Source organism: Urocampus carinirostris, chromosome 17 (assembly GCF_059441175.1).
Source record: "Urocampus carinirostris isolate Australia breed hairy pipefish chromosome 17, RoL_Ucar_1.0, whole genome shotgun sequence".
Classification (NCBI taxonomy): Eukaryota; Metazoa; Chordata; class Actinopteri; order Syngnathiformes; family Syngnathidae; genus Urocampus; species Urocampus carinirostris.
The window spans coordinates 11004562-11031597 of NC_142365.1; the positions used below are offsets into that span (position 1 = coordinate 11004562).

Genomic DNA, 27036 nt, shown 5'->3' on the forward strand with positions numbered 1-27036 from the left:
TGTCAACTAACAATTTATGTACGGAATTTTCTTTTGTTTTTCTATTTTTTTTTCCTGACAGATCTCATTTTGCCATTTTTTGCCCTAAATCCGGATCGTCTCGGTCGCAGATGTCAACATTATCATAGGTTGCTAATTTGTCACAGTATTCTACATAGTTTGTCTTGCTGTGAGGACAAAGGTGTTTTTAAGGCGTATTATCGATTAATAAGGTGAATTACATTTATTTATTGCCTCGTTTTAAAGAGTGTCAGAACAAGTCTCAGATTTCACATTAAAAGCATTGTTTCCGGTTAGAGGGCGATTTCGTATTCCAGTACATTTTCTTACTTAATGGAACGGACAATAATCCAGTTTTTTTGGTTTGTATAGGATTAAAAATTTATTGTTGAATAAATGAAATATGACCAGTGGGATTGGGTTCCTCCAAATAGGTGTCAGAATAAGAGTTAGGTTGCAGAATAAATTTGTAATTCCAGGTTTGAGGGTGATTTATCGGATAGCTGTATATTTTCTTCTCTCAATTTGAATGGACTGTAATCAAGGTTTGTGTTTTGTAAGGCATTTACGTTTTGAAATAAGGATTTATTGAAATATAACTGTCAGAGTTGATTTCCTTCTGGTGATTGTCAAAATAAGAGATAGGTTTCAGATAAACACGGGGTTTCCGGTTTGAAGCCGAGTTGGGGGTTACATTTTTCTTTGGATGCTGTATTTTGTGCTTATACCTGAATAATCAGCCACAAAAAAACACATAAATAAACAAACATCGATTATTTACTACTGGCTTTAGATGTGACTTGACTTCTTGATGAGTGTCTGAAACCCTAGATAGATTTCAGAATAAAAGCACAGTTTCTGGTTGACGGTGATTTTAATGGATTATATTATTTTCAATTTGTATGGACAACAATTAAATGTAATACTTCACATCGCATTTATAATTCAAAAGATGGTTTCCATAAAATCCGACAGTGAGGAATTTTTTCCTTTTGGTGACTGTCAGAATTCAGAATTAAAGTACTGTTTCCGGTTTGAGTTTTTTTTCCCTGACTGAATTTTTTTTACACCAAATTGAATTGCAAATAATCCGATTTTGTAATTTAGGTCGCATTTAGGTTTCAAAAGAATGATTAATTAAACCTTGACTGGGAGGGTTGACATTCTTCGAAACGACCACTAAACGGCGCTCAAATACACAAAACACAGAGGTGACATTCACAATCGTTAACTTTTTGGTTTATATAAAAATCCCATTTACATAGTGTTGGATTTGATGTTGTGAGTGTTTGCAAGATTAAGATTAAATTCCATTTTTAAAATATGATAAAATGAAACTGAGAATGATCTTAACAAAAGTAACTTTGCACAACTCATATTTTGCTTTTGTGTTCGCTTTTGTGTTGTACACTTGAACAACCTGCTGTGAACGGAAGAAAATGCCCGAAAATTAATACTCTCTCTTTTTTTTCTTTTTATTAAGACACCCTCATCTACATTTTTTCAAGCACCTATAATGCAAAAACTTTTAAAACAATTTCTGACGGAAGTTTGATGGCATGCAGTAGGCATTCATCACTCTGATCAGTTTTCTCCTTGTATGAGCTGAAAGTTTAAGGGGACGACCCGATATTGGTAGATTAGCAGTGGTCTGATACTCCTTCCATTTCAATATTATTGCTTGCACAGTGTTCCTTGGGATGTTTAAAGCTTGGGAAATCTTTTTGTATCCAAATCCAGCTTCAAACTTCTCCACAACAGTATCTCGGACCTGCCTGGTGTGTTCCCCGTTCTTCATGATGCTCTCTGCGCTTTAAACAGACCTCTGAGACGATCACAGTGCAGGTGCATTTATACAGAGACTTAACTACACACACGTGGATTCCATTTGTCATTGTAAGTCATTTTGATCAACATTGAATCGTTCAGAGATCTTGACTCAACTTCTGGACAGAGTTTCCTGCACTGAAAGTAAAGGGGCTGAATAATTTTGCACACCCATTTTTTTGTTTTTTATTTGTTAAAAAAGTTTAAAATATCCAATAAAGTGTGTTCCAATTCATGATTGTGTCCCATTTATTGCTGATGCTTCACAAGAAATTACAGATTTATATCTTGATGTTTGAAGTCTGAAATGTGGCAAAAGGTCACAAAGTGCAAGCGTGCCAAATAGTTTCGCAAGCCACTGTACTATTACAGACTACAGACTATTATGACACCATCCCCTGATCTAAAACCTACATAAGGACAAGGGGAAATTCAAAACTTCAGCATGAGCAAAAGGAAGACACCTTCAGAAAGGACCGCACATGAGGTAATCCCCCTTCCAGGAAATCAAGAGCAGTCTTAAATTGAAAAGAAAACATCCCAATTTGTGGAATTCACTGCTCACAATGTTTCTCAATCTAAATAAATGAAATATGTTTAATCAAACTAAAAAATACGTAATACAATAGTCCAATTTTGATAAATGTTAAGTTATGAACATAATATTAAGTCAGTCTTTTTGTCCCTATGTCCTCTTGCAGGAAACCAGACACACTTTAGTGGAGATCAATTAATTGGAAAATATGAAATACCTGTTAGGCAAATACAGTACTTACATTGAAACATTTTCCGATACATACATCTAAATACTACAAATAATTTAAACTCCTAATCATAAATACTTGTTAAACCATAAGTAAAAAGATCAAAACCAATTTAAAAACCTTCATAATTATAATAAATGACATCCTTCCGTCGACCACATTTGGAGTTCTCCATTTTGTTACGACAACATTTGCAACATTGCTCTTCATGCTCAAATGCTGCGTTGCTGTATTTGTCCACTACATGGCAGCGCATCCCAGAAAAAATAATGCTGGGATAAATTATGGTTTGTTTTGAGGAAAATTGTGGGATTCGAGCTACCCAAAACATTCCAGGTGCTCTATTTGGGGGAATTCAACGGAAGAAGTGTTACAGGGAAAAAAGATGAATACCTGATAAAAAAAAAATTCTACAAACAGCTAGCAAAAAAATAATAACAAGAATAAGGTATAAACAAGACCCCCCACCACGGAGCAGTGGGTGTGCATTAATTATTTGTAATGGAGAGCACCACATCCGAATAATAATACAGGAGACCCTATTCATGGACAAATGGGAAAATGGATGGATAACAGGAAAAATAGGGACACCAATAATCTTTTTTTTCTTTGTTTTCTTTTTGTTTTTACTTTCTTTCCCCTTTGTTTTAGTTGTCATTTATTGGATGTTCAAAAAAAGGAAAAAAAACTCACAATGAAAATTAAGTTACAAAAAAAGACGTCCTCTCTATCATGAACTTTAAAACATTCAGTCTTTCCTTGTTTGATCATTGCCCGATTGGTGTTCGATTATCCTGTACTTTAGCATCCAGGATGAACATAAAAGACTGTAAAGAGAAAAAAAAGATAAGAAGATAATGAGGCAATATTTACAAATGTTCATGTTTTCAAGTGTAAATACAGATATTTACAGGTGTTAGGGTTAATATTTTCGTAATAGGTTAAACTGGAGTGATCAGTAAGAGAGGCAAATGTAGTTTTAGAATTTATTTCACTGCGCAGTGGGCAGACGGATTCAAAAGTCTCACCGTCTCACAAGTTTCCCGCGGTGCAATCGGGTTTTGTTCAAAAAGCGTGCGCATGCGCAGAAAGTATCAATGACGTCACACATACGTCTACGGTTCAAAGTTCGCACATGCGCAGTAATAACCAACGACGTCATATATCTTTCGGTTCAAAAATGGTACAATAGTAGAAAACGTGTTGTAATATAGATCAAGCTCATCAGGATTATTTGTAACATAGAAGACAGAGAAATACACAATTAACTAAATATGATTAGCTTTGACATTTCCCCCCTGTTGTGGATTTCGAAGGATATCAGTGATAATACCAGAGATTTTCAAGTTAACACATTAAGAAATACAACAGGTTAGTTTCGTGGAGGGGCGAAAAACCTTCATAAAGGAAAAAATTCCCCTCCTCCCACCTCATTTCAATGAGGTCGAGAGTGTTTCTTATACTAGGAAATGTAGTAGTAATGTGCGATAGCTAAAAACACTAAACAAAGAACCCTGCCTGTGCGTTGGTCTCCACAGGGCCTGGATGACTTGGTGAACGGGACTCGATTAGCTTACCCGCTCAAATCTTCGCGTGTGCAATGGGGAGGTTTCCCTTTAGGGATAAGTCCTTTTAGACAATGTTGTCTAAGTCCATTTAAATTTGGTGTATGGGAACTGATACCAATGTAACAAAGCAGTCCGCAAACTCCAAATTTCCAACATTACGATAGAAGAAATTGAACCTAATCTTGTTTCTTCCCTCAGTTGTTAGGATTCTCATTTTGGTACTTTTACGACCATTTCTCTAGGTTTCATTGTAGAATCTAATGCCTATTCTTTCGGAAGAATAGATTAGGGCACTATTGGCAGCTTTTGATGCTGTTTTTCATGAGCATGGGCACCGTAAGGATCCCCACACCTCCTGGCGTGATGATGATGTGTTGCTTGTAGATGAGGTGACACCATCCAGTTGTCCACATTGGATTGCTCCTCTTTTCGGATCTGGCAAGTTAGCTTCTTCTCTGAGATGACAACAGCCTCCTGCGTAGAGGCGGACGTGTGTAGGAGACACAGTTGATGGCGCGAGTGCTAGCACACTCCCCAGAATCCTGACCGCTGTCCTTGGAAAGAAGTTAGGTTTGACGCTCCCTGTGGGCTGACAGAACTCCATCATCTGTTCAGCAGGGGTCACCTTCTGTATGGATGAGAAGCATAAATCAATACCATAGAACTGAATATTCAGGGAAAGCTATAGATGGGGAAAAAAGGATAGTCAGGACTTAATTTTTTTTTTTTATTAATTAGATTGTGCTATCCATAATTTACTCTCCCCCCCTGTTGAGACTTCATGGCTCAAAACAAATTAAAAAAAATTCATTTATAGATTTGTATATTTTCTCAAGTTGTCTTTATATTATTATAAGTGAAAATCAAAATCCCCACTATAAGATGCCCTATCCATTTTGAGCATTTTATCCCAAAATTCTAACTCGAAGATAAACAATTTATTTTTTAAATTGTCAGTTCTAAATTTCAAATTTTGCTTTTTCACTAAATCTAGTCACTGAATCAGTTTAACCATTATCCTTGTCAGAATCATTTACCCTGATTTGAGTGTTCGAGTGTTCTCTTTTGTAGATTGATCACATTCGAGAAAAAAATTGTATGCACTTTTTATTTGCATTTTCTTTTGATTTTCAATGTGTTATCTTGCTGTTGGCCATTCCCCTCGAGGCAGATGACCAGGATAGATTGTTAAATTATCAATTTAACCCGAGAAAAGACGTTTTTATTGTTATGATTCACCCTTTGTTTTGCCTTTTGTAAAAATCATAACCTATATATTATCTTTTCAGTAAGTAAATTTGTTCAAAATAACAGTATTTTGCAAAGAAAGCAGGTAATTCACGTTCAAAGTGAATGATTTTGCCAAAAATGAAAAATACCATCCCAAAATGTTCTCAATGTGGGCGATTTTCTAATGGTTAATGGTTATTTAATTGATTTTTGTTAATCAATTTGACAAACATTGTAAATTTTGTAATATTACAACATTTCTTTTGTGTAATATTTTTCTATCCGTCCAAATTTCGTAATTTGAATCTCAAAAAAAAAAAAAGTTATATGGAGAGCTTATTCAGAAGACAATTTTTCATCAATTTCGGAAAAAACTAGGTTTTAACTTATATTATACGGAATGTCTCAATGTTCCCCCCTGAGTTAAAACCTAAGTTCACAATCTATGAATAGGAGTGAAATCAGACACATTTATAAATTTGCAAGATGAATTTATCAATCGTCCTCAAATACATTTACACTTTGTATTAACAAGACTCTATATAACTTCAAGCAGACGCATTCTTGAATGTTGTTGTCTTTCAGTCTTTTGATTTGCTTATTCCACATTTCATTCACCATTTGAATGTTGCTTTTGGCCCATCAAAAATAGTTTTTCAGAAATGTGTCCATGTCAAACACAAAATGACTTTATTGACTTTTTTGTCAATTTCACTGGTAACGACTGCAGGAATCTCCTGTTAGCTCTCTGAAAAGCAGTTGGGATGTGCCCCATCACTCCCTTGATGTCGTTGTTGATGAGCGTAGCTGGGATGTGCTCCATCTCACTCCCTTGGCCTTGCTGTTGATAAGCGGCGCAGATAATGCATGACTGATGTCTTTGGCTCTTTCAGCAAATGATTTTTGTCCATGGTTTCTTTTTGACAGGGTGGTATGTCCTTTGAAGAGTAAATGGACTTTCAAAAAGAAAGGAAAGAGTCTTTTTGTGGAATTCACTGGCACTTAAGAGTCTCGTTAATTCCATTGTGCTTACGTAGTGGGAGTTTTTAGTAAATTGGCCGGATTATTCAATGTCTTAAATTTTTCTCTAAATTTAAGTACTAGTAGACATTATCTTTGTTTAATCAATTTCTATCCATTTATTTTCCCATGCATTATTTTTAAATTAGCCCGATATGTCTCAAAATCAACTAATCCGTTATTTCCTATGGCCCTCTTCAAGATTGATCAGTTTCTCATTGTCTTCTAAAAATGCTCTTCCATAGAAACCGTTTCCTTTTAACTTAACCAAACCACAAGTCAGTATTTGTTACACATTTATCAATCGTAACACTCATTCTAAAAAAAATTCAGTGTGTAATCAATTGTCCTCCCAATTTCCTTTGGGCTAAATTTGTCAAAATTCCAAACCCTTACACTAAACATCAAAAATCTCAAAAGATCAACAAAAAATTCTCAAAAAATGCCAAATCGAACTTAATGTCATAACTTCTCTAATTGTATTTTCTTCTCTCTAACCATAATCAATCTTTTATTGATTCAATATAGAGCCATACATACTTGTCACTTATGAACATTGTTGAGTGTATCTATTTTGTTTATTCATTATCTTTTATTCTGCGCAACAATCTTTGTTTCTACGCACTAGTCTTCGTTCTAAGCATCCTTTCGAGATCCCTTGTGATTAAAGCTAAACAAATTAACGATCTGGTCCGACTTAATACTTGTTTCTTTTTTTTCCTGTTTAAAAGAAAAAAATAGATTCAGTGACTGAAATAGCTTCAGCTACGTTATGATTTATAGTCTCCAATTCTTTTTTGTGTTAAGTTGTCGTCATTTTCAAACTTCCTTCAAAATTTTGATTATTTGAAATGGTTCAAATGACCTATTGAGAGTAATCTCTTATTGAATACGAGAACAACTAAGGAAATAACCTTTACATATTACGCCTCTTTTGAATTTGTCCATTTACGAACGAGAAGATGAACACTAAAATTATGGACGTTTTTCCAGTCATCTTCATTGCTTTTTTTGTCCCTGCTTTATCAGGAGCAAAACTACATGTCTTAAAGTTATTACCCTTTTGCTATTCGCATATTCAACAAAAAATGATTAGTTCTGTTACTCAAATATTCTTTCTTTTTAAACTATTCTGTATAGTTATCTTATATTATACACTCATTGTTTTCATTTCCCCACGTTATTTATACTGGGGACGCAACTTTTTTCCCTTTAAATGGTCATTATCATTTAGTTACTCTTTAACAAAGATTTAACACATTACAATCCTAATCGTTAATTTGGTTTTGTTATATACGAGTTTTATTTTCCTGCACGCCGATCTTAGCTAACAAGATCTCATCGCTTCGAGATTACGTCATTGTTGTTGGTAATTCTTGTCGAGTGAAGGTCAGTCTTTTTATTAGACAAACGGCTTTTTTCCTTGTTCAATTCATCAAAGAGAGCTTGCTTTTACGGCTCATTTGGTTTGATGATTGATATCACGAATTATGTACTACTAAGATGTTAAAGAGAGAAGTACAGAAAGTAGAAAAGTGGAAAAAAGACAAGCCTGTTATTTGCAATTACCATCAACAAATGCAGAAAATAAATTAATAATTTGATGATCAAAACTGAATGAATACGCAGATATCTTTGTATCACTTAATTTCAGGGGTTATTAGATCTCTCCCAAGATCTATAAATCTTTTAGCAAGCTAGTACAGGGAATTCAAAATCCCTATCATATTATCATTATTGATAGTTCAGTATTAAAATTGTTTCATATATATATATATTATATATGTGTGTGCAGCACGGTGGCGCAGTGGCCAGCACGTGTGCGGCATTATTAAGGACCTGGGAACAGGTGTGTGTGTTCCAAGCCAGCCACTGGCTCTTGTGCGGAGCCTGCATGATCTCATTGTTTCCGTCCGGCTATCCGGATCACTTACCTCTTTCAAAAACATGCATTTCAGGTGGACTGGCTGGTCCAAATTGTCCCTACGTGTGAATGAGCTAGTGAATTGTGTATCTTTGTGTGCCCTGCAATTGGCTTGCAACCAGTTCAGGGTGTCCTCCAATCGCTGCTCGATGGTCGCTGTGATGGACTCCAACAAGATGAGATCTTATCATAGTTATGGTTCATACCGGCCGAATATGAACACAAAACTTTTCTGGTTCTCACCTGTAACACCTTTATTGATGACATATTCCTTTAATATCATAATTGGTTTTTCACTTACCATTGTTCATCACATGGAATATCTTCATCATGTTATTTGTGCTACCTTTCGCTGATCGCATTTTCTCCTCAGCGGGTTGTTGAGTCCAAATGAGACAAGAACCCAAATTCTAGAACTCAAAACATTGTTAGTGCAACACTTTTGATGTAAAATCAAACTTATTCTTAGGTCCTTTGTAGTGTTTTCATGATGGTTCCAACTATTTTTCTATAGTCTATAATATTTTCCATTATGGCAACGAAATAGTGTAGTGTTCGATAGTATATCTATGTTCATTTGCCTTCAAATAGATTTTCATCCCTTAAATAATTTCCGTTAATTTGTATAGCTTATCTATAGAAATACTGTCACATGTTTTGCACAATGCTGACAACTTTTTTGCTGTGATGTCTATTCACCAAATGCATATTACACAAACCTCAATTGTATGTAACATCTTACATGCAATTATTTTTGTGTAAATATTGTATCAATTATAACTATAACCTTACTTCTCTGTTTCTTTACCTTACTCTGAAGATGGATTGTTATGCCAAATTTCATTGTCAGTCACAATATGTTAACCCATTTTGTAACTATGTCGGTAAAGGTATATTCTAATCTATTATAAATGGTTTGCATTTATATAGTGTTTTCAAGACCCTAGAGGAACTCCAAAAACACTAATGTGATGTTTTTCATACTTTTGTCTCAAGTTTTTCATATCCAATTTTCAGCGAATTATTTTTTTTTCTTTAAATAACTTTTCCCTTTTACATTCCTTCTTTCTCTTACTTGTATTCCACTTCCTTCTACCAACTCTTATTTACTTGCATTATCCTTTCTTCTTTTTCCGCTCTGATCAGTCCACATCTTGTGTCTCTTCCTTTCCTCATCTTTTCTTTCCTTTCGTGAACTAATTCAGCCTTCAATCTGATCTTCGTGCCTACTTCCTTTAAAACCTTTCTTCAAAAACTTCTAACTTTCACTGTCCATCTAACAACTTCCTTACATGCTTTGCCAACAATTCATTCCCTACACAACACTTTTTCCTTCTGCACCTTCTAACACCCCTTTTAGCTTACCAGCCTAAATGTAAAAATGACGTGTATTGATCTACGAGTCATTTTATCATTTTTATTCCCCTCAATGAATTTTCCCTCCATATTTCATTGAAAATAATGATTCGCTCTATTTTGATAATTTTGTACAAAACACCTTTTATCTCTATTCCATTCCAATTGGCTCAGTTTGATTTTCCCCCCGTCTTTACAGTCCTTAATTTTCTAATTTAGAACTGAAAACCGGAATATTCTATCTTTATTTTTGTTATTGTATCTTTAGTAAGTGTTATTCTGGCATTAACTCATTTAATGCATCTAAAATAACTCAAACATAAGTTTTCTAAACTTAGCACACCTAAATTTATCGTTTTCCAATTGAAAAAAACAAAAAAAATTTGGACCGAGAAAAAAAATATATTTTTGGAACCCCTTAGGCCCGCAGGCGTTATGTTGTACACCGTTAGCGTCAAACGCCGATTTCCCAAGAAACGAACGTTTTCGATTCCTAACGCGATGTGCTCTCGGTTCCACCCAAAAACAACATTTTTTAAATCGTCTTACTTTTAAAAAAACGTTTCTCTCGTTGCAATGTGCACTTCGCTTCCCTTTTTTTTTCCTTTTAAAAATGCGCGCGCTCTCTCGTTTGCGGCAATGTTCCTTCGTATTTTTCTATTTTTTTCCTTTTCAGTTACGTGGGCCGATTAAAAGCCAGCACAAACATATAAGACAGGAAGAATAAGAATATAGGAAAGAATACAAACATTTACACATTGAACAAACATAAAACATTTGACAAGACAGAGTGGGCCCACACAAAATTAGTTTAATTTTAGACCGTGTACACTTTTTATGAAGCCATGCAGTTTACTTAAACCTTATTTTATTTTATATAACCACAGAGGGATCCGTCCTTTTTTTGAAAAAGGACAATGGGAAAAGTGGGGGGTCGTCTCTGTACCCCTCCCCCTTACTTTTCTTTCCCATTCTACCGTCCCCACGCTTGGGGTTAGTGTCGACATTTCCGTCCCGAGGCAATCAATACAACCGTCTCAAACAAAAAGTTTGAGTATTTAAAATACTTCGTATTTTATTCTGATTCCTTTTGGGTATTTACTTAGCTAAGATTTTGTAATGGCTTCTCAAGCCCACATATGGCGCCCGTCAACACTATGATCACTCTTCTGTGGCCAATTCAACTTTATCTTTTTATAAAAAATGGCTTCGTTCTTAGAATTATTCCAAATTTTTATATTAGAAATGCATCTCTTACCGATCACTTCATCCTGGTTCGTTGACGGTGACGCGGACTTTGAAGGGTTTCCTTTGTTCTAGACCACGCGGTAGAATTGATTGGTTTTTTTTTTTTCGTTTTCGTTTTCAACTTCAAAATACTACGTACCGTCCCGGGTTTCGGCACCAAAATGTTAGGGTTAATATTTTCGTAATAGGTTAAACTGGAGTGATCAGTAAGAGAGGCAAATGTAGTTTTAGAATTTATTTCACTGCGCAGTGGGCAGACGGATTCAAAAGTCTCACCGTCTCACAAGTTTCCCGCGGTGCAATCGGGTTTTGTTCAAAAAGCGTGCGCATGCGCAGAAAGTATCAATGACGTCACACATACGTCTACGGTTCAAAGTTCGCACATGCGCAGTAATAACCAACGACGTCATATATCTTTCGGTTCAAAAATGGTACAATAGTAGAAAACGTGTTGTAATATAGATCAAGCTCATCAGGATTATTTGTAACATAGAAGACAGAGAAATACACAATTAACTAAATATGATTAGCTTTGACAACAGGATATGGTTTTAGCATAGCTAAATTTAATTTAATTTGAATTTGTTTTTTGGTGATTTTTAAGTAAACCCCCCCAAAAAGTATTCAATTTAAATTTGTAGATGAGGTGTCTAAATATTAACAAATGTTCTTTACTACGTTTGCCGCAGTAAAAATATATTAATTGCAATCTAATTGTAGCGGAGTTTACATTTAAACTACATTTACCAATCTTTAATATTTTAAACCTAATACACATGACACCGGGCAGCACGGCGGAACAGTGGTTAGCGCGAGCGCGGCGCAGTTCTAAGGTCTTGGGAACCTCCTGTGTGGGTTCAAATCCAGCTACCGGACTTACTGTGCGGAGTTTGTATGTTCTCCCCGTGCTTGCGTGGGTTTCCTCCGGGCACTCCGGTTTCCGCCCACATTCCAAAGACATGCATTTCAGGTGGATTGGCCGGTCCAAATTGTCCCTAGGTGTGAATGAGCGAGCGAGTTGTCTGTCCCTGTGTGCCCTGCGATTGGCTGGCAACCAGTTCAGGGTGTCCCCTGCCCACTGCCCGATGATTGCTGGGATGGGCTCCAGCACCCCCGCAACCCTATTGAGGATAAGCGGTGCAGCTAATGAGATGAGATGAGACACATGACACCTGTGGACATCTTCTCCTGGTTGAAAGCTTCAGTCACTTTTCGAGTGACTGTGAAGAGTATATGTTAAAACTTTTATTTTAAACCATTTTGGTGTTCAAATTCACAACCAAAATCGATGCCTCCATTCCAAAGTCATAAAAAAACAAGAAAAAGACAAATGTGATATTTTTATCCCTAAAACTGAATATTATTTTCTTATTTATGTATTTATTTAAAAATGGAATTAATACACATTAATTACTATGTACATTTTACCAATGGGTTCAAGGTGTCCCTAAAGAAATGTCCACAGCGCCTAAGTTTCATTTGTCCAGAAAGACGTTTACTGCATCTTTATCATTTATGGGACAGGAAGTTTGAGTGAATGATAACTTATTCAAAGATTAGCATTATGCCTGGTGGTAAAATGATGAGTTAGTTATTTAGAATTAGTTCTTTGATTATAAAAATAAATGAAAAAAGCTTTTGTTTAAAAAAAAGGTAGAGGTGTATATAGAGAGAGAGATAGATATATAGAGATATAAAGACAGAAAGAGAGAGAGAAATAAAGAGGGAGGGATATAGAGAAAGAGAGAGAGGGGGGCGAGAGAGGGATATAGAGAGAAAGAGAGAGAAAGAGAGAAAGAAAGAGAAAGAGAGAGCGAAAGAGGGAGAGAAAGAGGGAGAGAAAGAGAAAGAGAGAGAGAAAGAGAAAGAGAGAGAGAAAGAGAGGGAGAGTTATAGGGCATGAAAGAGAGAGAGAGAGTTAAAGAAAGAATGACAGAGAGGACGAAAGAGAGAGGAAGAGAGAGAGAGAGAGAGAGAGATGATCAGTATCTTTAAACGCAAGATCAAATCGTCCACACGTCCAACAGATTTTAACAATAATAATGATAAAGAAAAGAGAGAGAGAGACAAAAAGACAGAGGCAGAGGGAGGGAGAGAAAAAGAGAGTAAGTGGAAAAGATAGAGACAGAGAAAAATGAGAGACAGGGGAGAAAGAAAGATAGAAAGAGACAGAGGAAAGAGAGAGAAATAGAGAGAGAAACAGAGACAGGAAAGGAGGGAACACAGGGATAAAGAGAGAAAGAGAGAGGAGAGAAGGATAAAATGTGCGATAGGGTCCTGGGAGGGAGAGAGAAATAGGGAGCGAAAGAGAGAAAGAGGGCAATATATAGAGAGATAGAGAGTGAGAGAGAAAGGGAAAGAGAGAGACATGATCAGTGTCTTTAAACACAAGATCAATTCCTCTACATATCCAACGGATTTGAACCATAAAAATGATAAATAAGAGAGAGAGACAAAATGACAGACAGAAGGAGGGAGAAAAAAATAGAGTAAGTGGAAAAAATAGAGGCAGAGAAAAAGGAAAGAGAGGGGGAGGAAGAAAGATAGGAAAAGACAGAGGGAAGAGAGAGAAATAGAGAGAGCAACAGAGACAGGAAAGGAGGAACACAGGGATAAAGAGAGAAAGAGAGGACGAAGAAGGATAAAATGTAGAGTGATAGGGTCATGAGAGAGAAAGAGAGAGAGAGAAACAGAGAGAGAAAGAGGGAAAAAGAGAGAGAGAGGGCGCGATATAGAGATAGAGAGTGAGAGAGAAAGAGAGGGAGAGAGAAAGAGAGGGAGAGAGAGCGAGACATGATCAGTGTCTTTAAACACAGGATCAATTCGTCCATATGTCCAACTGATTTGAACAATAAAAATGACAAAAAAGAGAAAGAGAGAGAGAGAGAGACAAAAAGACAGAGGCAGAGAGCGAAAAAGAAAGTAAGTAGGAAAGATAGCGACAGAAAAAAGGGAAGAGAGGGGGAGAAAGAAAGACGGGAAAAGAGAGAAAAGAAAGAGAAATAGGGAGCACAGGAAACAGGAAAGGAGGGACGCAGAGATAAAGAGAGAGGAGAAAGAAGGATAAGAGAGAAAGAGATGGAGAGAAGGAAATAGAGAAAGAGAGAGAAAGAGGGATAACAAGAGAAGGAGAGAGTTATAGAGAGAAATAAATAGAAAGAGAGGGATATATATATAGAGAGAGAGAGATACAGATATATATATATATATATATATATATATATATATATATATATATATATATATATATATATATATATACATACATGTTGAGAGACAGAGAGAGAAAAAAAAGAAAGAGAGAGAGAGAGAGAGACATGATCAGTGTCTTTAAACACAAGATCAATTCGTCCACATGTCCAACTGATTTGAACAATAAAAATGACAAGAAAGAGAGAGAGAGACAAAAAGACAGAGGCAGAGAGCAAAAAACAAAGTAAGTAGGAAAGATAGCGACAGAAAAAAGGAAAGAGAGGGGGAGAAAGCAAGATAGGAAAAGACAGAGAAAAGAGAGAGAAGTAGAGAGAACAACAGAAACAGGACAGGAGGAACACAGAGATAAAGAGAGAGGAGAAAGAAGGATAAAATGTAGAGTGAGAGATGGATAGAGAGAGAGAGATGGATAGAGAGAGGGAAATAGAGAAAGAGAAAGAAAGAGAGAGGGAGAGAGATATAGGGAGAAATAAATAGAAATAGAGGGATATATATATATATATATATATATATATATATATATATATATATATATATATATATATATATATTTAAGCAGCACGGCGACGCAGTGGTTAGCGCTTGTGCGGCACAGTTCATGTCATGGGAACCTGTCGTGGGTTCAAATCCAGCTCCAGACTTTCTGTGCGGAGTTTGTATGTTCTCCCCGTGCTTGCGTGGGTTTCCTCCGGGCACTCCGGTTTCCTCCCACATTCCAAAAAAAACATGCATTTCTGGTGTATTGACCGGTCCAAATTGTCCCTAGGTGTGAATGAGCGAATGAGTTGTCTGTCCCTGTGTGCCCTGCGATTGGCTGGCAACCAGTTCAGGGTGTCCCCCTGCCCACTGCCCGGAGATGGCTGGGATGGGCTCCAGCCCCCCCGCGACCCTAATGAGGATAAGCGGTACGGCTAATGAGATGAGATGAGATGAGATGAAATATGGTAAATATGTTTAACATCTAGAACCGTCAACAGTACTGACCTGCTAGTTATCAAGTTGTGTGTTTAAAGCCTTATTATTTGGGTGTTTTCATAATATTGCATGTACAATTAGGAAAGAAATTCATTGTACTGTAATTTCTATATATTCCAGAGATTTTCCCCACTTTTTCCTGGTTTCTCTTCCCCCCAAGTCTCAAATCCCGAGAAAATGAAAGTGGATCTTCTTTCCCTGACCTTGTGCTTCTCTGCTACAGGTACGATGATCGGAAAACACATCCGAACAAATCCCCTCAAAAGATCTTTATCAAATTAAACGTTTCCTGTACTTGTTCCAAACCACCTTAAAGTAAATCTTTTAAGAGAGGAGGGAGAGAGAGGGATACAGAGAGAAAGAGAGAGAAAGAGAGACAGAAAGAGAGAGAGCGAAACAGGGAGATAAAGAGGGAGAGAAAGAGAGAGAGAAAGAGAAAGAGAGAGAGAAAGAGAAAGAGAGAGAGAAAGAGAGGGAGAGTTATAGGGCATGAAAGAGAGAGAGAGAGTTAAAGAAAGAATGACAGAGAGGACGAAAGAGAGAGGAATAGAGAGAAAGCCTTATCGTCCAACACTATTGCGTAATCCAGCAGGTGCCAAACATACGGTCAGCGGGCCAGATCCCGCCAATGGACAATACGGGAAACGGCCTGCGAGATGATGCAAAAAAAAAGACAAAAAAACTTTTTTAACTTGATCATATAACAGACATGGAACTTTACAATCAAATTCCCAAATTCTACAAAACATTTCCATAAAACATTACAAACTATTTAAGCTTCGGGTTTGTGTGCTATTTTGTGATTTTCTAGTTAGCATAAGTTTCCTTAGATTACCAAATTACTTCTATAGAAATACTACAAAAATATATACTACTATATTTAAAAAAAAAAAAAACTTAAGTGATACCACAGAAAACTACAGATCTACTACAAAATACTAAGATAGAAATACTACAAAAATACTATTGCAGAAATACTATCATACAAAAATCTGACTACAAAACACTAACTTGTAATTACTACAACATACTACACAAATACTGCAGAAATTTTACTCATGAAATAAAACAAAATATGACTATGGAATACTACAAAATACAAGATAAATACTACTATTGAAATCAAACAAAATATGACTATGGAATACTACAAAATACAAGATAAATACTACTATTGAAATCAAACAAAATATGACTATGGAAATACTACAAATATACTACAAAAGTACTACAGAAATACTAAAAACTAAACAACCAGACATATACACACATACTATATTACAACTAATCAACAAAAGTAATACCACAAGGAACTACAGATCTACTAAAAATACTATGATAGAAATACTACAAAAATACTTCTATAGAAATACTCCAAAAATACTATTACAGAAATACTACCATACAAAAGCACGACTACAAAACATACTACAAAATACTACACGAATACTACAGAAATGCTACTATTGAAATGACACAAAATATGACTATTGAATACGACAAAATACTACAAAAATACTAGATAATACTAGTATTGAAAGCAAACAAAATATGATGATAGAAATACTACTAAAACACCAATGCTGTAATACTATATTTAAAAAATTAAACTTAAGTGGTATCACAGAAAACTACGGATCTACTACAAATTACTATGATAGAAATACTCCAAAAATGCTATAACAGAAATACTGTCATACAAAAATACGACGACAAAACACTACAATGGAAATACAACATACTACGCAAATACTACAGAAATGCTACTATTGAAATAACGCAAAGTATGACTACGGAATACCACAAAATACTACAAAAATACTAGATAATACTACTATTGAAAGCAAACAAAATATGACTATGGAAATACTACAAAATCACCACTACCGTAAGACTATATCTAAAAAAATTAAACTTAAGTGATACCACAGAAAAACTACAGATATACTACAAAATACTATGATAGAAATACGACAAAAATACTTCTATAGAGATATTCCAAAAATACCATGACAGAAATAATATCATACAAAAATACGACTACAAAACACTAAAATGGAAATACTACAACATACTACACAAATAATACTATTGAAATCAAACAAAATGTGTCTATGGAAATACCCAAAATGTACTACAAAAGTACCGGTACTACAGAAATACTAAAAAATAAACGACCACAGACATACTAAAAAAACACTAAAATAATTCAACCACAGTAATAAAACAAAATTAAATGCCATATTTAGTGCAGGAACCTAGTACAGTGCAAATGTGAATTTCCCTTCGGGGATGAATAAAGTATCTATCTATCTATCTACCTATCTATCTATCTATCCGGAAAGTATTCACAGCGCTTCACTTTTTCCACATTTTGTTATGTTACAGCCTCATTCCAAATTGTATTAATTTAATCTCTTATCTCAAAATTCTACACAAAATACTCCATTATGACAATGTGAAAAAGTTTTTTTTTTTTTTTACTTTTTTTGAATTTATTAAAAATAGAAAACTAAGAAATCACATTTACATAGGTATTCACAGCCTTTGCCATGAAGCTCAAAATTGAGCTCAGGTGCATCTTTTTTCCACTGATCATCCTTGAGATCTTTCTACAGCTTAATCGGAGTCGACCTGCAGTAAATTCAGTTGATTGGACATGATTTGGAAAGGCACACACCTGTCTATATAAGGTCCCACAGTTGAGTGTGCATGTCAGAGCACAAACACCAAGCATGAAGTCAAAAGAACTGTCTGTAGACCTGCGAGACAGGATTGTCTTGAGGCACAAATCTGGGGAAGGATACAGAAAAATTTCTGCTGCTTTGAAGGTCCCAATGAGCACAGTGGCCTCCATTATTCATAAATGGAAGACATTTGGAACCACCAGGACTCTTTCTAGAGCTGGCCGGCCTTCTAAACTGAGCGATGGGGGAAGAAGGGCATTAGTCAGGGAGGTGACCAAGAACCCGATGGTCACTATGTCAGAGCTCCAGCATTCCTCTGTGGAGAGAGGAGAGCCTTCCAGAAGGACAACCATCTCTGCAGCAATCCACCAATCAGGCCTGTATGGTAGAGTGGCCAGACGAAAGCCACTCCTTAGTAAAAGGAACATGGAAGCCCGTCTGGAATTTGCCAAAAAGCACCTGAATGACTCTCAGACCACGAGAAACAAAATTGTCTGGTCTGATGAGACAAAGATTGAACTCTTTGGTATGAATGCCAGGCGCCATGTTTGGAGGAAACCAGGCACCGCTCATCACCAGGCCAATACCATCCCTACAGTGAAGCATGGGGGTGGCAGCATCTTGCTGTGGGGATGTTTTTCAGCAGCAGGAACTGGCAGACTAGTCAGGATAGACGGAAAAATGAATGCAGCAATATATAGAGATATCCTGGATGAAAACCTGCTCCAGAGCGCTCTTGACCTCAGGCTGGGGCGAAGGTTCATTTTTCAGCAGGACAACGACCCAAAGCCCACAGCCAAGATCTCAAAAGATTGGCTTCAGAACCACTCCGTGAATGTCCTGGAGTGGCCCAGCCAGAGTCCAGACTTGAATCCGATTGAACATCTCTGGAGAGATCTGAAAATGGCTGTGCACAAACGTCTCCCATCCAACCTGATTGAGCTTGAGACTTATTGCAAAGAAGAATGGGCAAAACTGCCTAAAGATAGGTGTGCTAAACTTGTGGGATCATATTCAAAAAGACTTGAGGCTGTATTTACTGCCAAAGGTGGATCAACAAAGTATTAAGCAAAGGCTGTGAATACTTATGTAAATGTGATTTCTTAGTTTTCTATTTTTAATAAATTCAAAAAAAGTAAAAAAAAAACTTTTTCACATTGTCATAATGGAGTATTTTGTGTAGAATTTTGAGATAAGAGATTAAATTAATACAATTTGGAATGAGGCTGTAACATAACAAAATGTGGAAAAAGTGAAGCGCTGTGAATACTTTCCGGATGCACTGTATATGATTTTGCTTCAAATATGGGCGTTTCAAACTAATTTTTTCAAACACAAATGAAAGAAATATAACATGTACATGTCTGCATGTAATGTATATTTATTCATCAACAAAAAAAATAGATCAGTCTTGTAGATAGGCCTCCTTGACCTAACCCCTAACTCCTAACCCTTTACCCCGAATCCCAGGTTGGTAATCCCATGTTTTATTCCATTTAATTCATCAATCAGGCCCACGAGAGTGTTTTTTCCTTGATCTAAATGAATTTTACAGCCTAGTGTTGCCAATATCGAGATTGTTTGTCAAAGAGGCATTGTCCTCTTTAAGTAATCAATGATAGTCAAATATTAAGCCGAATTTCCTTTGTCTGGTTACGCTTCAATAGAGGATGGTTCCCGAGATTCACGGGCTTCTATTGTGAGAATTTGGACAAAATAGTGCCTGAGGATTGCATGTATTTGGATTATTAACAGTCATGCTGTGCAGAGGACAAACAACAACGGTCAAAGGTTCCACTAAAATCCCATTGAGCCCATCCTTGGCAGCATCGCCCCCCTACGTCGACGGCGAGCGTACCATCGAGCTCGGCGTCCGGTTCTACTTCTGCAACTTCCCAATCGGCAGGATCAGGCTCGCCGCCAACAGAATTGCCCACCGCAACGAAAGGGACAACCCCCGTGACGTCTGAGGGGGAGACGGGAGGAGGGTCCGATGAGCTCTCGGACGGGGCCATCGCGGGTATCACTATCGGGTCCATTGCTGGCGTGGCAGCCCTTGGTGAGTTATTTGTTTCTTCAGTGTGTGTTATCAGGGTATAGGAGTTTTGTGCGGGTCTTTGTGTTAGAAGGGGTTACAGGTTAGGGGAGACCTAGGCATTCTGGCCCTCGAGGGCCACATGTCCTGCATGGTTTTTACTCAGAACGTGCAAACACAGTTTTCCTCCAGTCAAACAGAACAGATTAATGCAGAACAGAAAACGCAATGAACCAGCAACCGGCAATACCCAAAACCCCCCTTAACAAGCACACACGCAAATTAGGCGATCTGCTTCAGCCGGTGCCCAGGGGGCGGGGCCAGCCGGTCGCCACGGCGACCATGCTGGACATGACACGGAGTGCCTGGGTTAGGGGGTTGGCGTTGAGATAAGGGTTTAGAGTTAAGAGGTAGGGACTAAGGTTAGGGTTGTGTTCGGGTGAGGGACTAAGTGTTTAGGGTTAGTGGATTAGCTTTAGGGTAAGGGTTGAGGTTTAGGGTTCAGGGGTAAGATGTTAGAGGTGAGCGATTTGGTGTTAGGGTGAGGATTAGCTCGTCAGGTAGAGGGGATAGGTTTAGGGGTTAAAATTAGGATAAGGGTTAGTGGGTTAGGGTTAAAGTTTAGGGGTTAGGGTTAAGGTTGGCTGGTTATGGTTTAGGGGTTAAAGTTTGGATGATGGTTTGTGGGTTAGGGTTAAGGTTTAGGGGTTAGGTTTAAGATAGTGGGTTAGGGAAAGGGGATAGGTTTATGGGTTGGGGTAAAAGTTAGGGTGAGGGTTTGTGGGTTAGGGTTAAAGTTTAGGGGTTAGGGTTGGTGTTAGGGTGAGAGTTAATGGGTTGGGGTAAGGATAAGGGGTTAGCATTAGGGGAAGCGATGGGGGTTAAGGCTTGGGGGTTAGCATAAGGGGAAGGGTTGGGGTTAAGGGTTAGGCAGTTAGGGAGTAAGGGTTGGGGTAAAGATTTAGAGTAAGGGGATAGGGGTAAAGGGTTAGTATTAGGGTGAGGATTAGTGTAGGGGTTTATGGTAAGGGTTAAGGTTAGGGGTTACTGTCAGGGTAAGCATTTAGGGTTGGGATTAGTAGGTTTGGATCAGGTGTTGAAGTTAGGTTGGAGAAAAAAATTATACCTACAATTAGCAAGGTTTTTTGTTATTTTTATTTTTTATGAATTATTTATATGATTGTTACTGGATGGTAAAACAAATTCTGCATATTCAAAATGTATTTTTTTCTACTTTGAAAACATTTCATCATGTTTTCATCTTTTAAAATAAGATAGTTTGTTAGTAGAATTGTTAGTTTTTGTATTCTTTAGTATTCTCTTTTTTTGTTTGTTTTAAGAATTAATGAGAAAAAACTTAAATGAGCAAAAAAATCAACCATATAAACAAAAAAAATATTTTGCAACCAACTAGGGTTAGAGAACACCAACAAAATGTGTCATTTCTTTCGAACAACATTCCTCCAAAATTGCTTGGTGTCATTTTTTTAACACCCAGTATATTTATTTTATCCTATATTACATATTACATTTTATTAAAGACAACCAACCCCCCAAATTGTGTCAATTTTTAGTTTTTTAATCAAAAAAAATCTGGAAAAAAGAGTACTTATGGTTTAAAATAGGGTTTAGCGTAATGATTGATGATAATCACGATAAATGTTCTCCTTTCAGGTGGTGGCATCTTCGGAGTACTCAAATACACTGGAAGAGTGTGAAAGCAAGCATTTCATATTCTACAATTGCTCTTTATGGATCATTTCCACTTCAATTATTTTCTCATTTCTTTTCCAAAGCGTATTTGCGTCATTGTCTTGAGTACGACATTTTGTTTGCTCTTCTCCAACACAAAAAAGTCCAAAGTCCATTTGCGCATCCTGAAACGACTTCCCTTTTAGCACAAAGAGCAGCTTCATAAGGTGACGCTCGTAGTCACATAAAATCCGTTATACTAGCACATATCCAAAACAAGTTCAACTATGCAATAGAATAAACTGAGTTCTCTTCGATTTCGGAACATTTGCTGAAAGGAGAAAGTTAATCAGTATAATGAGGGATGCACGATAGCCGTTTTCTCCTACAGTTTTCAGTGTTTTTCCCCAATGATACCAGATAAAATGAATGATACAGATATGTATGGATAATACCTGTCAATCTCCCTTTACTAATGATTGCAATTTCCCTTGTTAAGCGATAATCAACATTACGAACACAACGCGGAACCTATTTACTCACAGCAAAGACAGACTATGCAGAATAAAAACAAAGATGATTTGTGTAAACAAGATTTTTGGAATTATATAACATTGCTTATTGACTCTGTTGTTGGCTAAAACTAATGTGAAAATAACATTGTTTTTCTTTTAGTTAATAAAACATTGATCATTAACTGATATTATTAGTTGTAGTGTTGTAGACTCTGTTGTACGCTAAAAGCTATTATGAAAAAAAAAAAACGGATTTTCTTTAGCTTAATAGCTAACGGCCGATTCCTCATTAGCTTCAATTACCTTGAATGTGGCTAACTAAACTTGTATTTTTTTTAAATGTATAAAACATGAATTATTAATTGAGATGGCTGGGATGGGCTCCAGCCCCCCGCGACCCTAATGAGGATAAGCGGTACAGCTAATGAGATGAGATGAGATTATTAGTTGCTGTGTTTTGGACTAAAAGCTATGATGAAAATAATGTTTTCTTTAGCTAACTAGCTAATAACCAACTCCCTTATTAGCTTCAATGACCTTGGGTGTGGCTCATTAAACTTGTTTTTCTTTTAATCAATAAAACAATGATCATTAACTGATATCATTAGCTGTAGTGTTGTAGATTCTGTTGTAAGCCAAAAGCTATCATGAAAAAAAAGATTTTCTTTAGCTTAACAGCTAACGGTTGATTCCCTCATTAGCTTCAATTACCTTGAGTGTGGCTAACTAAAATTGTATTTTTTAAATGAATAAAACATGAATTATTAATTGATATTATTAGTTGTTGTGTTGTAGACTCTGTTGTTGACTAAAACTAGTATGAACAAAGAGCTAACCAGCTAACCACTAACTCACTCATTAGTTTTGATGGCTTTAGTAGTGAGTGACCAAACTAGAGTTATTTGTTTTTCTAATTAATATAACATTGCTTATCAATATTATTGGTTGCTTTGTTCTAGACTATTTTGTAAGCTAAAAACATTTATGGAAAAAAACGTTTTCTTTAGCTAACCAGCTTAACGCTATCTCACTCATTAGCTTTGATGACCTGCTGGAATAGTGTAACAAACTTGATTATTATTTTTTTTACAAATGTAGTATTAAATTGCTTATTAATTGAATTATCAGTTGTTTAGTTCTAGACTCTTTTGTAAGCTAAAAATCTTTATGGAAAAAAAAAATGTTGTTTTTCAACTGACTAGCGAATCGCTAACTCACCCATTAGCTTTGAAGGCTGGGAGTGGCTAACCAAACTTGAAATTTAAATAATAATATTAACTTGCTGATTAATTAACATGATTCATTTTTGTGTAGTAGATTTGTTATTAACTAAAAACTATAACAAATTTTTGGCCAGCAAAAAACATATTACATCAAGGCCGGCCACCTGTGTCAAGATGGGGATGGATTTTATGATATATAGAGAAACTCTTTTGCTTTTTATTGGACGTTGTGTCAACACAGCTGCTCCTAAGTCATTACGTAATAAAAATGTAAAAAAAAAAGAAACATACGCTGTGTTAATGGAATTTTCTTAAAAAAACCTACAAGGTAATACAGAATAAACTTCTTTTGCGCTTGTCGTGGAAGCGTAAGATTAAAAATATTCCTTTTTTTATCCAAGGTGGAAAACTTGACACAATAGTAGATAATAATTGTCAAAAACAGTAAAAATGATTATAAAAAATAATAAAGGAAATACTCATTTTGGTCAGATTTTTTTTGTTCTCCGCAAATTTGTTATCTATAACCGTTTTCATATACAGCTCTGGAATGAGAAAGAAAATCTTCATTCAGTTTTGCAATGATTTTCTGTCATATTCCCCCTAGGAAGAAGAAAACCCCTCGCGCCCACCCACCAAAACACCCCACTGTGTCTGAAAATACTATTTTATGTCTATAATAGTGATTTTTAGGCCACATCAGCATAACGCTGTATCCTTATTTACATTCAATAAAAATAGATAAATATGGACTAACTTACAAAAATAAATAGCTTTATTAATTGTAGGCAAATTTATATATCTATCTCATCTCATCTCATCAGCTGCACCGCCTATCCTCAGTAGAGTGGCGGGGTTTATATATATATATATATATATATATATATATATATATATATATATATATATGTACATCTCATTTATATGTACGTAAATAATCATATATATATATATATATATATATATATATATATATATACACACATACACAATGTAAACTAAGCAGCAGCGCTCTCTGCTGGTTGGTGTGAAAGTGTCACTTGTTATACCAAGGGGATATAAACGTATTTTTTGTCAGAAAAACCTTATTTTTTGTAAAATATTCGACCTGATTTTTTTTTTTCTAATTTAATGAGATGAGATGAGATTATATATATATATATATATATATATATATATATATATATATATACAGTGCAGTACAGTATATACAGTAGGGCAGCACAGTGGTTAGTGCGTGTGCGGCACAGTTCTGAGGTCATGAGATCGAAACCTTCCCGTGTGGAGTTTGCATGTTATCCCTGTGCTTTTGTGGGTTTTCTCTGGGCACTCAGGTTTCCTCCCACAATCCAAAAACATGCATTTAAGGTGAATTGGCCGGTCCAAATTGTCCCTAGGTGTAAATGAGCGAGTGACTTGTCTGTCTCTGTGCCCTGTGATTGCCTAGAAAGCAGTTCAGGGTGTTCCCTGCCAACTGCCTGAAGATAACTGGGATGGGCTCCAGCACCCCCACGACCCTACTGAAGATAATCGGTGCAGATAATGGATTGATGGATAGATATATGTGTGTGTGTAAACTAAGCAGCAGCGCTCTCTGCTGGCTGTTGTTTGAACGTGTCACTGCTTTTACAAAGGGAATTTAAATGTGTCTTTTTAGCTTACGTTTTTAGTAAAATATACAACATGATTTTATTATTTTTCATTATTTCATAGCTATGAAGAATTTCCTTTTTTGTAATTGAGTAAGTCCACAATGATTTTTATTTTGTTCACGTCACCCTTAATCCTTAATCACAAGGAGTCTCAAAGGGCCGCACAGACTATATTGCAAACCACTTACTAATATTATTTTTCAACATGTAAGACAAAAGAAACAAAACAATGTTTGTTTATTTGTACACATATAACACAATCAAAAATACAATAATGCCATAATAACATTTTAGTCCTCTGCCCACAAAGAAAAAACACAAGACCAAGAATTAAAAGAACGAAAAAAAATATTAGAGTTGTCTTTCAAATGTATGAAATCTTATTTAACCATTTAACATTTTGTTTTATTATTTATTATAATAATTTAGTTATGTAATACATGGCATCAAATTAAACAATAATCAAACAATAATAGACTGTTAACCTTGGAAGAACTTTTAAAATATTTCATACTTAACAAAACTATTCCACTGATGAACACAAAAATAAAATTATTTAAGAGAAAATAAACCTAAAGGAGCCTTCGCTGTGAATATGCTAGTCAACTAGTGATCCCAAGAGCCAAGAAGAGAACCACAGGTTCGAGAGCGTTCTCCATTCGGGTCCCAGCCCTGTGGAAAGCTCTTCCCCCTGAGATTCGATCTGCATCTTGAGTGGAACTGTTTAAATCTAGGCTTAAAACACACTTCTATTCTATAGCTTATGAATAACCTATACATAATGTTGATAAGATCTGTGTAGTATTTGTTGTTGCAACATCCATTGCAGCCTGGTCATCCTGGAAGGGAGATTACCTCATGTGTAGTCCCTTCTCAAGGTTTCTTCATTTTCCTCATAATAATAATAATAATAATAATTTCCTTGTATTGTCATTCTGTGTAACAATGTACACAGAACGAAATGTCGATTGCATCTGACCCGATGCAGCCGCAGCCAAGAGAGGGCGCCGCCGACCACTTTTTAAGTGTTAGGAATGACTCGGCCGGGGCGCGAACCCGAACCTCCCAGTCTCAAAGCGGGCGCCTTACCATCTAGGCTACATGTTGAAGTTTTTGAGTTTTTCCTTGCCCTCGTGTAGGTTTTAGATCAGGGGATGGTGTCATAATAATCTGTGGTCTGTGCAGCCGTTTGAGACACTTTGTGATTAAGGGCTATACAAATAAACATGACTTGACATGACTTGAAATAAAACAATAATAAAACTATAACAGGCTCTTAAACTTGGAAAAAGTTTTAAAACATTTCATATTTAACAAAACTTTCCCATTGATGAACACAAAAATTAAATTATTTAAAAGGAGAAAATAAACCTCAGGTAAAAACTAGGCAGCACGTCAAGTGCGCGCTAATGTCACCGGAAGTACACGCGAAACCCGGATGCGGGATTTCTGCAATTAAAGCATGAATATGTAACCCTTATTCGCTGTACCGCAGTCTTTCACACGTGAAAATTCTGTTGTGTTTTTAGAGCACAGAGGTCGAAAATACGGCTCAGACATTCACTTTTAATTCATTATCCTTGTAAAACCAAGAGAAACACTCTTTACACTTTAGACAAAACAAAAGGACAGCCTTTGATACGTAACAAGTCAACAAAAATATAACACGTAACGTTCTAAAATTAATTTGCACAACAAACGTGTCATCATTACTTAACAGCATTTTTTAATAACATAAATCACAAATACTGCATGTTGAAATACTATTTTACATAAACAACAACAAAATAGGTCCTCACCTTGTAAAACCAAGAGAAAATACTGACAGTTGCGCCACATGAAGACGAAATCAAAAAAAGGGATCTCGACTAGGACAAAATTAAGTCATGATTTAATTGAAAAAGGAAATTCAAACCATTGAGAGCGCGACCCCTAGTGGCACTCTTTACTAACTGCTCTATATAAACATTACATTCTTTAAAGCGCAATTAAAAAAATACCGGTAATCGCCATTAATAAATGCCGGTCAATAGAACATTATATGAAATATTTCAAAGAAATTTAATTATTTTAGTATTGCATAAAATAAATCAGGCAGAGGCGTAAA

General features: G+C 36.1%; 1 long non-coding RNA gene across 1 annotated transcript in view; it reads left to right on the plus strand.

Moving 5' to 3' along the window:
* LOC148349214 (uncharacterized) overlaps positions 1–22267 on the plus strand; it is a 28071-nt gene extending 5804 nt beyond the window's left edge. The window contains exons 2-4 of the long non-coding RNA XR_015847329.1: positions 15246–15348; positions 19568–19871; positions 21522–22267. This is a non-coding gene — a long non-coding RNA (uncharacterized LOC148349214). The remainder of the gene's footprint in view (positions 1–15245; positions 15349–19567; positions 19872–21521) is intronic.
* Positions 22268–27036: the final 4769 nt, after the last annotated feature.